This window comes from Bison bison, unplaced genomic scaffold (genome assembly GCF_000754665.1).
Source record: "Bison bison bison isolate TAMUID 2011002044 unplaced genomic scaffold, Bison_UMD1.0 scf7180017864167, whole genome shotgun sequence".
Lineage (NCBI taxonomy): Eukaryota > Metazoa > Chordata > Mammalia > Artiodactyla > Bovidae > Bison > Bison bison.
The window spans coordinates 3,515,220-3,527,689 of record NW_011494739.1 but is presented as its reverse complement, the minus strand read 5'-3'; positions in this window follow the sequence as shown (position 1 = coordinate 3,527,689).

The window sequence follows — 12,470 nt, the reverse complement described above, 5'->3', positions numbered from 1 at the left end:
AGACAGCTGCAGGCAGTTGCCTAAGCTCTTTCAGGTCTTTATCCCAAATCAGCTTGCCTGCTAGCCTCCTCTGATGCCTGTGGGTGACTTACAGTCTCTGCCCTGGCCCTCCCTGTCTTTTTTCCTGCTTGCTTTCTCTCTGTAAAGCTCATCACCACCTGACGAACTGAATGCTTCCCTTATTTATGTGGCTGTTGTCCATCTTGGTCTCTAGGTTGCTGTGGTGTCCTCCATGCCCAACCCAAGGTTTGACACACAGCAGAGCTTCCTTGACGTGGTTTGGTGAATAAATGTCTTTAATGTTGTTAACAGGCTGCGAATCAGGAGACTTGGGTTCTGTTCCTGGTAGGAGAGGGCTTTAACCCTAGCCCCTGGGGCCTGGCAGTTCAGATCAAGATTAGATTGGGGGCTGTCTGTCAGCTCCACCTGATCATCCTCTTTGGCATTTGGGTCACAATTTGGGATCATCTGTGAGATGTTTTCTCAGGAGTGCCCAGGAGCATGTGTTAATGGAGCATTGAAAGTGACCCTCTGATTTTCAAGTTTCTTCCTCTCTTCCTGCTCTGGGAAAGGAAGGGACTGGGGGAGATTAAGAAGGATGACTCTGACCTCAGATCCGTCTTCTTCCAAACTCACGTCATTATTTAATGCCATGAGCTGACTAACAGACTAAATAATTTCCAAGAAAAGCTTGTGCCTGTGTGTGGGGTGGGAGTGAGGGACAGTGGGGGGTGAAGGTGGGGTTGAGATGTTGTCACAACTTGCTCAGAGGCCCATGTCCTTGTCCTTGACGCTTGCGTGTGCATGTCCAACTTATTGAAGTTATAGAAATGCTGAATAAAAATGGTTTGGATAGCTAAAGCCAACAGAGAAACTACATATCTGAGCTCTGACCCTTCTAACTGAATCCAGATCTGATCAACTTTAGGATGTTTTAGCAGAAATCATCTTAGGCCTTTTGTCCAGCCCTGAGTTTGGAAGCAATGACTTTGCCCCTCCACCTGGCAACCCACTTGGCCTGTGGGTAGGGGGTGGGGCCATCCAGGGGCAGATGGAGAGTTGCTCTAAGCAAATGTCTTTCCCAAGTGTCTTTGGGTAGAATGACTTTCCAGCTCAGCGGAGCCTCTCCAGCCCTTCAAACAAGCACTGGTCTTTGTTCCATTCTTGTTCTGCGTGTTAATGAAGGCAAGGATGACAGATGACCCGGGCCTCCATCCCAGCCTGTCCTTCTGAGTGGTCCCTAAAATAATACCATTAGTGGGGCCAAGCGGAGGCTCCTTATCTTGAGGGGCCTGGTGATAACCCTGAGTGGGGCTTCTCAGATGCCCAGGGCCGAGACAGGGTAGCGGCCGTGACCTTGATGGGGTCTTTTCTTCCTGGGGGCCCAGTGACATTCCAGGGGTATAAATAGTCTGGCGGGCTGGAGGCCTGCGTGTGCAGGCATGACATTGGCAGAGTCTGTCGTGCCTGGTCTGTGACACCCACAGAGAGTCACGTGTGTATAGAGACCTGCCACAGCTCCTGCCCAGATATCCTCAACCAGACAGGGCCTGTGAGTGCCAGGGACACAGGATGGACTCACCTAGGTGGCATTTCTTCCCAGCCTTTGCTCAGCTGTGACCTCCCGTCCCTACTATTGGTTGTGGGGTGCTCACCATCAATGTCATTCATTAAGCCTTTCTCCGGCTGCCTACGACTCATCCTCAGAATGCTCCTTTGGTTAACAGTGATTATTCCTGATCCCAGATTTGAAAATAAAGAACTGCATACGGGCAAAGGTAAAACATCACCCACCTATTCCATGCTGTCCTCTCCCTGGATATAAACACTGCACACACTTCCATGCCTCTGTTCTGTGGACAGATGCCTGACCAGTTTTTCAACATCCAGCCCTTACAAGGACTGCTTCAGCTTCAGCTCTGCCTCTGTACCAGACACTGTTCTGGAAACAGAGCACAGAGCAGGAGGAAGACAGACAGCCTCCTCTTCTCCCGTGCTCAACAGGCGAGGAGGCAAAGCAGAGACAACACAATCAACCAATGGAAACAGACAAGCGAGTGACAACCCACCAGCCAGAGAAAGCACCCCCCGGAGAGATAATGACGGGGTCCATAAAGAATTCATGGGGCTGTGATGGTGACATTTCAGTTGAGACGGGATAATGGGGGAGGGTCACTCTCAGCCTGGTCCCCACAACCCTTGGACAAGGGGAACATGATCAAGATTATGCTCATGTAGTTATTTTCGGTTTTCTACTGAAGTATGATAGCTATGCAGGATAGTCACAATATGAACCAAAAGTGAGTCTCTGCACCCAAAATCAATCAAGCCATAGGATCATGATCCTTAGAGGTGCCCTTCACATCATCACCCCACCTCGCAGAGTAATCATTGCCTGAAACGCTCACTCCATGGGTTGGTTTTGCCAGTTTTGGAAAGTTATTCAAACAAAATAGTATAATACTTGTTCCACAACACTGGCCTCTTTTTCTCTACATTATGACCCATCTTGCTGTGCTTAGTAGCAGTTTGTTTCATTTTCGTGGCTATATAATATTGAATTGTGTGACCAGCCATCCTGCTGTTGATGAGAATTTGGTAGTTTCCAGTTTCTGTTTAATTAGAAAATGCTGCTGTGAACGCTCTTAACTCTGGTGGGTCTCCCACTAGGAACAGACTAGCAGAGCTGGGTCACAGGATCTGTGAATCCTCTGCTCTGGCTGATTCTGCCAGGTGACTGAAGCTACGTTCTCCCCACCAATGGGTAAGAATCCCATTTTTTGGACACTCTCACCAATATTTGATATATCTTTTTTTTTCCTTTTACGTATGCTGATGAGCTATTCTATTGAATTTTGAATTTGGTATTTTGAATTAATTTTGAATGGATTTAAAATTAATTTGAACTAATATTTAATTCAAAATTAATTTTAATTAATTTTTTGAGAGGGATTCACAATCACACAAAAGTATCTAATGTCCTGCTCACTGACTGCTCTAAAGGAGCAAATGCAATCGTTCAGGCTAGAGTTCACTTTGCTCAGTGGGTCCCATCCATCCCATTGGGAAGCCTGGCGGGTCTGTTGTGAACACTGGTTCCACCAGGACAGCTGTGGGAAGGAGAGTGATGTATTTATTGACTTAGGATTTATAGATGGACTGCTTCCCAAAAAAAGGTTTGCTGGGAAGCTTAACAAAAAACTTACATGCACGAAAAATAGGAAGATTTAAAATAAAATTGGAGTAAGAGGGTTTTTTTTTAATATTAAAAAAAAAGGTAGTGACATTAACAGAGGCAGACACCCGGCATGGGCTGACACAAACGTTTGAGGGGCCACCTTGTGGGATCTGAGAGATGCCGACCCCAAGGAGGGCAGGGCAGAGAGACAGAAAACCTGGGCTCTTGCAGGGGTGACCAACCGGCCCAGCGTGCCTGGGAGAGACAGCTTTCCCTGGAGTGTGGATACTTCTGGGCTAAAACTACAAACGTCCCAAATTGGGTTGCATAGCCATCCTAGCCTTTGGTGACGTCACTTGAGCTGCGGAATCCAGCTGTGCTTGAAAGTAGACCACCCCGCCACCACCCCCTATTTTGCAGATGTATACAAAATCAATTCCTTTTCTCCCTTTTCTTATCCATAGAAAACTCTCCTTTTATTACTTATTAAATTTAGCTTCTGTTAGTGCAGAGGTAAATAAAGAGCTAAACTATAATACCAGATTTATAATAAAGATCAGCTGTGACCTACCCACCTCTTCAGCACTGGCTCTTACCTGCAGTGGGGATACAGATGAATTGAATACTCATCACATTGAATTTTATTGTTATGGGGACATGGGCACCTTAAATCTGGACATTAGTGCCTTCTAGAAGAAACTACTCTTTCTTTTCACTCTTTCAGCTCTTTATTCTCATATATGAAAGTGTCAGTCACTCAGTCGTGTCTGACTCTTTGCGACCCCATGGACTGTAGCCCGCCAAGGCTCCTCTGCCCATGGAATTCTCAGGCAAGAAAACTGGAGTGGGTTGCCGTTCCCTTCTCCAGGGGATCTTCCCAACCCAGAGATCAAACCCAGGTCTCCTACATTACAAGCAGATTCTTTACCATCTGAGTCATATCTTTATTTAAAACTTATTTTTACCTTTTTAACACAGTTTATGGACGGAGCAAAGAAAAATGTATGTTCAGTTCCCTGGGTTCACCAGGAATAAGGTGACAAAATCATTCTGCTTTGTCCAGGACTTTCTTGGTTTTAAAACTGGAAGTCCTACATCCCAGGAAATCCCTGAATCCTGGAAAAACTGTCTTTCTCCAGCTGCAGCTTTGAAGTCTTATTCACCCTGTCAATTGTCTGAATTCACCTAAGTTTGATGTTCCCTGAACGGCCACTGAAAGTGCTCTGGCTTGTCCAGACGGTGGTCTTCACGGCCTCAGAGGATGACGCAGACTGAATCACTCATATCACAGACAGTCACAAGTGTCTGGAGAAGTCCCTGTATTTCTGGAAACCCCAAAGATAAACGGCAGGCATGACTATCATTACTGAAATTGCTGGCTGTGGCGGAGACGTGCAGGTCCAGTGGCCTCCCGGAGGCTCAGCCCCCGCCTGCACAACCTCTGTAATTACGAGAGAGCATTTTAAATTGTTCCAGTCCAAACAAGACCTGGAAATGCAGAGAGCAGGCTGGTCATTAGGGCTGGAGAGGAACAGTCTCCATGGAAGAGCTTGGAAGGGCTTACTCACAACCTAGCAGAGCTGGAAGTGATGTTCTCACTGTCTCTAGGGCAACAGCCTGTGTAAGACAGAAGGGGAGTCAGCAGGTCTTCCTCTGCACCCCAGTCTCATCCCTGGGCACTGACACAGGGAAGGTGCCTTTTTGTCTGGTCACTACTACTCTGTAAGTTGCTTCTTCCCTGGTGGCTCAGCAATAAAGAATCCACCTGCCATGCAGGAGACGCAGGAGATATGGGTTCAATCCCTGGGTGGGGAAGATCCCCTGGAGAGGGGCATGGCAACCCACTCCAGTATTCTTGCCTGGAGAGTTCCATGGACAGAAGAGCCTGGCAGGCTACAGGGTCATAAGGAGTCCGACATGATTGAAGTGACTGACCACACACGTCTGCACCCTCTACTCTACCAGCTACGTATGCATTTGGATAAACTAGCATTTAAAATTAAAAAGTAAATATTTGTATGAGTTGAGCTTAGCTTTAGAGTACGTTAACTCCCATGAAGAGCAAGGAAAGTGCAACACCAGGCAGTCGGTAGAGGGCAGGCAGAAGGGTGACTGGTGGGGAGCATGGACCAAAATGTGTGCCTTGATGGTGGATACGCCTCCGATTAAGTCCCACCGCCACCCACTTATTGGCTGTGTTATCTGGCTTCCCCGAGCCTCAGTTTCCTTATCTGCAAAATGGATATAATTATTAGCATCTATCTCATAGAGCTGGAGTGAAAATTAAAAAGAAAAATAAATATCATGCGCTTAGCACATTGGAGTATGGAACATCATAAGTACATGATGACTGGTGTTATTATTGCTGTTATTACAGTTATCAGGCTTATCATTCTTCGAGGACCCACCTGCTCAAGGTGGAAATTATCCCCACCCTGGTGTAGACTGCCACCACCTGAGACAGGAGGTACAGGAAAGAGCAGGTCTTTAGCCAACCTTCAGCCAAGTGAGACCACAGTTAATTGGAATCTTGGTTCCCCCAGCACTGACACGTTGACATCCAGTAACAAATGAGGACCAAGCAAGGACTTGCCCCACAGGTCCTGTGGGAGGGAAGAGGCTGGCCAGTGTGGAGGCATGTCTACCTGCCTCCATCCCCTCAAGGTGATGCTCCAAGCTTTGTAACAGCACAGGTGCTATAAGATGGCCCAATCAGGCTTCCTGGGTCCTGACCACAGAGGAGAACCAGACCAGAGTATCACAGCAAGATTCCAACATCAAGGGGACATGGAGAAAATTTCTGACTATTTGAGCTTTTTTTTTTCACCCAGGGTCCTTCTCCGAGAAGCACTGTGGCACATCCCTGCATTCCTTCATTTGTCTAACAGACAGCATGCTGGACTCCCAGTCTCAAAGGAACCAAAAGAGCCGACAGTCTTCTGGGGGAGGCTCACAAGTCCAAGGTTATCACATCACCATCTGAGAGAGGAACCCCTTAGTTCTTGTTGAAGTAAGGGAGAGATCAATGGGGGATTGAGAGAAAGAAAGAATGAATGAATGAATGAGCTAAAATGCTGGTTGTCGGTGGGGTAAGTGCAGGTTTGGTGGAAGCCCACAGGGCTTTAGTGCCAGAACTGTCACAACTGCCAAGACTTCCCAAGCTGGGTCAGTCCCTCCCTCTCCCCTTCCTGTGCCTCCTGCTTTGCCAGTTCCTCTGCTTCTATCTATTCTTCCATTTCTATTTCACAGAAGCCCCGGAATAGGCTGAGCACTTTATAGAGCAGGAAAGAAGAAGGAAAACATTGAGCAAGCGAAATTTAAAAATCTTCCTTAGTGGTGGTGGTTCTGGGGTGCTTAGGTAAAAGAAGGAGCATTCAAACATTTACTGATTTGTGTCTCTGTCATAAATACCTGCAAAATATTTTGAGGCATTGCTTAATGTCCCTTTTGCCTTTTCTTCCTGCCTGGAATGTGGGTGTGATGTCTGGAGGTACAGCAGCCATTTTGTAGCTATGAAAGTAGCTACAAACATGCTGATGAGAGGAGAAATGGGAAAAGATAGGAAGAGAATCCGAGGGTCAGAGATGGACACACACAAAAACTGAGGGAAGAGAGAGGGGTAAGAGGGAGAAAGAGAGAGGACGAGAAGAGATGCCCCCAACTGAGTCTCCACAACATAATTGAATGTTGACTCCTCTGGGGAGCCCTGTATCTGGGCACCAGTCTCCTCAGCCAGCAGTCATCTGCAGCCTGAACCAAGGCAAGAAAGCTGTGCACCTCCTGATAAGGTCAGCAAGCTGTCCCTGCCCTGGGGAGAGTTTGGAGGGTCCGTATCACGTGTCCCACCAGACTCCTGATGACCAGTTTCTGCTGCAGATCACAGAATGAAGTCTGCAGCAGGAAGGATTCCTCCTAGTTGGTGTATTTATTCAGGGCTTCTCCCTGGAGGACTTGGCAGCAGATGTGTTTTCCTAAAGATGAAGAATAAACAGGGAGAATCCAGCAGGGGAGTGGCGCAGGTCTGGCACTCAGGCAGCCAAGACTGTGTGTGTGCATGTGAATGTGAGTGTGTGAGCACATGCATGTGAGTGCTGTGCTGTGATCATCATCATAACAGCCACTGTCCAGCACTTTGGAATTTAAAAAGCACCTTTTAAGTTTAATTAAATATTTCCTGGAGTAGGAAATGGCAAACCACTCCACCATTCTTGCCTGGAGAATCCCATGGACAGAGGACCATGACGGGCTACAGTCCATGGGGTCGCAAAGAGTCAGACACGACTGAGTCACTAATGCTATTAAACATAACATCCATACAACTCACCCACTTAAAGCACACAAGTCAATATTTTGAGTATATTCACAGAGTTTTGCAATCATCACCACAATCCTAGCAATTTGTTGAGCTATGGTTTGCGCCCAGGCCCTCTGGATCCACAGCCTGTGATCCTAACCCCTGCAGGACATGCTCCCTCGGGCTCCTTTACTGGCAATGGTGACCCCCTTTCCAAGAAGCCTGAGTTCTCAGTGCCATCTTGGACCTGCCGACATCACTGCTGCTCACGCCTCTGGTCCAGGCTCCATGCCTGCAGATGGAGGTGGCTCTGTGGGGCTTGGGTTTTTATCAGCGTGCTGTACACTTCCTCAGCCCCCACCCACTCTGGCCTGGGCTCCCACCACTTTGATGTGGTTCCTGTTTCCCGTCCTGCATCTGCCCTGCACATGGAGGGCCAGGCATCAGAGCCTACCCCCTACTCCCATCCCAACCCATATCCCCTTGGCTACTTCTCCAAAGCTGTTCACAATCCCAGCATCTTCCAGATTCTGTCCTCCCGCCTGAGGCTCTGCATTTGAAGAGGCTTGGGAGTCAGGGCTTGCAGGCAGCACCTGGGGAGACACAGGAAATCCTGGCACCTGCCTGCTCTTGAAGAAGAATTGAGCTGGTCTTCACTTTGGTTGCAGCCAAAAGTTGCAAGTCGGCAAAGAGCCATTTGAATGTGCCTCTTGCACTTCCCCCAGCCCAACGTCTACAGGGATAGCATTCACCCAGTGGGACAGCCAGCACCACACTCAGGCTGTGTGTTGCTAAATATTTTGAAAAACATTTAAAAGTGGAGGTGGTGTGCTGGTGCAGGGCATGAGTCTCTAGGGACAATACAGGGCCACGCCATGCACCCACAGACCCCAGCCACCAGCCACAGGCCGTGGTGGAGGAGTTAGAGCTCTGTGGCCATCGACCAGGGAGCGCCTCCATGTGGCTGCCTTCTGGGTGTGGGTGCCTGGGTTTGACTCCAGTTTCTACTCTCAGGGCTGTGTGGCCATAGCTGGTGACAGAACCCCAAGTCTTCAATTTTGCATCTAAATCTGCTCATGGGTAGTACTCTCCTCTCAGGGGTGCTTGAAAGATTAAGCTAAACAGTATATTCTGTTAGCACTCAGCATAGAGTCAGCACTCAAAAACCATAGTATTACGTACCAATTTAAAATAAACAGAGGTATCTGTGCTGATGTGTGACGTCCTTTTTTGTTGTGGTTTTAGATTTGTTTTGTTTTGATGTGGGCCATTTTTTAGTCTTTATTCAATTTGTTACAAGACTACTTCTGCTTTATATATATATATATATACACATGTATATTTGCCATGAGGCATGTGAGATCTTAGCTCCCTGACCAGAAATTGAAATGATGAAAGTACCTACTCACAGGTTTGCTGTGAATCAAGTGCAATGATGAATATAAAGGCAGAGAGTAAATAATAAATAAACCTCCCTGGCTTTACAGTCAGAAAGAGCTGGATTAGCTCCCAGACCAGCCAATTCCCTACACCAAGTCAGCCCACCTGTCCGAACCTCAGTTTCCTTATCTAAAAAAATGTGAATGATGGAGAAGGACATGGCAACCCACTCCAGCATTCTTGCCTGGAAAATCCCACAGACAGAGCAGCTTGGTAGGCTATAGTCCGAGGGATTGTGAAGAGTCAGACACGACTTATCAACTAAACAAGAGCATGCTGTCTATTCAAAGGTAAACCATATTCAAAGGTAGTATATTATGATTACTTTGTCTTTTCCAGTGTATCTTGTTTTTCCTGGACTGAAATGATTTTTCAATGTTTTATGTTGGTTGAATTTTCTATATACATAACAGTAATTCGAATCCAAACACTTATTTATTTAAGTCTCTTTTCAAAATCTTCAGGGACATTGGGTGTTTTGTTAAGCTTGTCTTCTTGAAGAAATTACTCCTGAAGACTTCTCTGACAAGGTGGGTTCAGTGTTCTCTTGGCCTGGGTCCCCTGTGTCCTCAGGATTCTTTCTGATTCTGTCTTGTATTGAATCTTCTGAATCTTGGACCCCATGTATGTATTTATTTGATTCAAACGTTCTCTACCTCATTTTGGGGAGAAGACATTCTCCAGTAGTTTTCAAACAGGCATTTGGGAGAAGAAAAGAAAAAAGTGAGAGAGAAGATAGCATCTTATCTGAGAATGAACATAAATCAGACGGCGCTGCACGACCCAGTGCCTGATGCTATTGGTTCAGGGCCACTGTCACTGGCCATCAGTCCTCAGCTTCCTGGGATGGCTCAGCTGAGGCCTACAGAGTCCCCATCACTCGGGTTCCTGGGATGGCACAGCCCAGGGCCATCGAGGCTCAACCTTCCCTCCCCGGGTTAAAATGATTAAAGCTGAGTGCCACTCTGTTAGGGTATCATGCCATCACTGTGTTTACTTATGTTAAGAATAACCTTAAAGGGTTAAAGCATATGGGCCATTAATCGTGTGGACTTTTAAAAATATATACTTGCTTTTAAAAATCATTTGTCATGACACAAAGAGAAAAGATTACTTTTATAATGAGATAAAATTAAACCAAAAGGATATAAAAGTTAACAGAAATAAATGAGCATTTGTGTCATTTGATCTGTGTGCAATTTCTTCCAAGCTTCCTTTATGACAGGCAGGGGAGCCCAGTGGCTATGGCCTCATGGCCTGCATTCAAATCCCAACCCTAATGCTTACTACTGAGTGATCTTGGGCAAGTTTACACCATGAGATTTTCCATTTGTCAAGTGAACTTAAGACTTTATCTAGCATGGTATTAGCACAGGACCCAGAAATTTCACTCCTAAATTTCATACCCAAGAGAATTGAAAGCAGATGTTCAAACAAAAACTTGTACATGAGTATTCATAGAAGCATTATTCACAAGAGCCAAAAAGGGGAAACTACCCAAACATTCATCAACTGATGAATGGATAAACAAAATGTGCTATATCCATACTGCTGCTGCGAAGTCGCTTCAGTCGTGTCCAACTCTGTGCAACCCCATAGATGGCAGCCCACCAGGCTCCCCCTTCCCTGGGATTCCCCAGGCAATAACACTGGAGGGGGTTGCCATTTCCTTCTCCAATGCATGAAAGTGAAAAGTGAAAGTGAAGTTGCTCAGTCGTGTCCGACCCTCGGTGACCCCATGGACCGCAGGCTTCCAGTCTCCTCCATCCATGGGATTTTCCAGGCAAGAGTACTGGAGTGGGGTGCCATTGCCTACTGCACTATATCCATACCATGGAATATTATTCAGTGATGAGAATGAGTGAAGCATTGACACCTGCTACAACGTGGATGAATTTTGGAGCCAAGATGCCAATTGAAAGAACCTAGACACAAAAAGTCACATATTGTATGACTCCATTTATAGAAATTGTCCAAAACTGGCAAATCCACACAGGCAGAAAGCAGACTAGTGGTTGTCAAGCCTGGGGGATGGGGAATAAGGAATGACTTCTTTATGAGTATGAGGTCTCTTTTTGGAGAGATGAAGATGTCTGGCCTTAGACAGTGGTGATGGCTGCACAAAATTGTGAATGCATGAAAAGCCACTGAACTGCATACTTTAAAATGGTTAAAGTTCTGAATTTTGTTAAGTGAACTCTACCCAATAAAAAACAAAAATGAACAATATTTACCCCCAAAGAGCTGGGACTGGGATGAAATAGCAGCCAGGAAGCATTTGCATAGTGCCTGGAATAGAACCAGAACTAGATGAACTTAGCTCCCTGGAAGGAAATGATAAGACTTGCACAGTTCCAGAATCTTCTACTCTCACCATCCAGCCTGAATATCCCACTCAAGCAAACTGATGATCTGTCCTGGGTCTGGGAAGCTGAACAAAACCCTCTCCATGAACCACTCCCATTCCGTTTACATGGCACCTGAGGACCCAAAGGAATGAAGGCCAAACAGGGCAACTGCTGACTCATAGGAAAACACCCTGATGTTGGGAAAGATTGAAGGCAGGAGGAGAAGGGGGCAACAGAGGACAAGATGATTGGATGGCATCACCAAATCAATGCATATGAGTTTGAGCAAGCTCCAGGAGATGGTGAAGGACAGGGAAGCCTGGTGAGCTGCAGTCCAAGGGGTCACAATAAGTTGGACACAACTTAAGGACTGAACAACAGCAACTACAATAGAAGGGAATAACTTGGAATAGCAGTGCGTCCTCCTTCATGAAGACCAACTCAGGAAAAACAGAAGTCTTCTGTGTGGCACTTCCCCCCATCTAATAATGAACATTTTAAAAGTACATCCCATAGAAAATACTTACTCTAACATGCTAGGCTATATGTTCAATAGTGTTTTGAACAACAGCATAGTCACGCCAGTTTGGCAACCAGAATGACTGAGGTCAAATCCTGCCTCTGAGGCAGAGGCTATGGAGACTCAGGCAAGTGGCTTGACCTCTCTGTGCCTCAGAGTCCTCTTCTATCCCTACCTGATTGGATGGTGGTGATGATTACATGCAAAGTCCTCAGGCCCATATCTGGTATGACATGAAGACTCTATAAACATTTGCTCTTATTAGTCATATTATTATATGAGAGCTATTCATGAGAAAACAGTCCCCATGTTTTGGCCAACAAAATGTTAATTTCTGGGTAATCGTTAGTAATGCAATAGAGAGATGAATTTCCAGTCCTTCAGTCTGAGATTTGATTTCATGAAATAAGTAAGATGGGTCTTCATTAGGACCTAGAGTGTTTCTCAGCCTGAACATGACTGACATTTGGAGTGACTCCTTCCTTGCCGTGGGGGCTGAGTTGGGCCTGGGAGGATGGTAAACATCACTTTGGCCTCCATCCACCACATCCTCACCCCCATCTGTGACCCCAAAACGTCTCCAGACATTGTCATGTCCCCTGGGAGCTAAGTCACCCTTGGTTGAGAGTCACTGCTATTGAAGGCAAAATAAGAACAAAGTGGTATTTATCACATTTTATCATGTTTTTC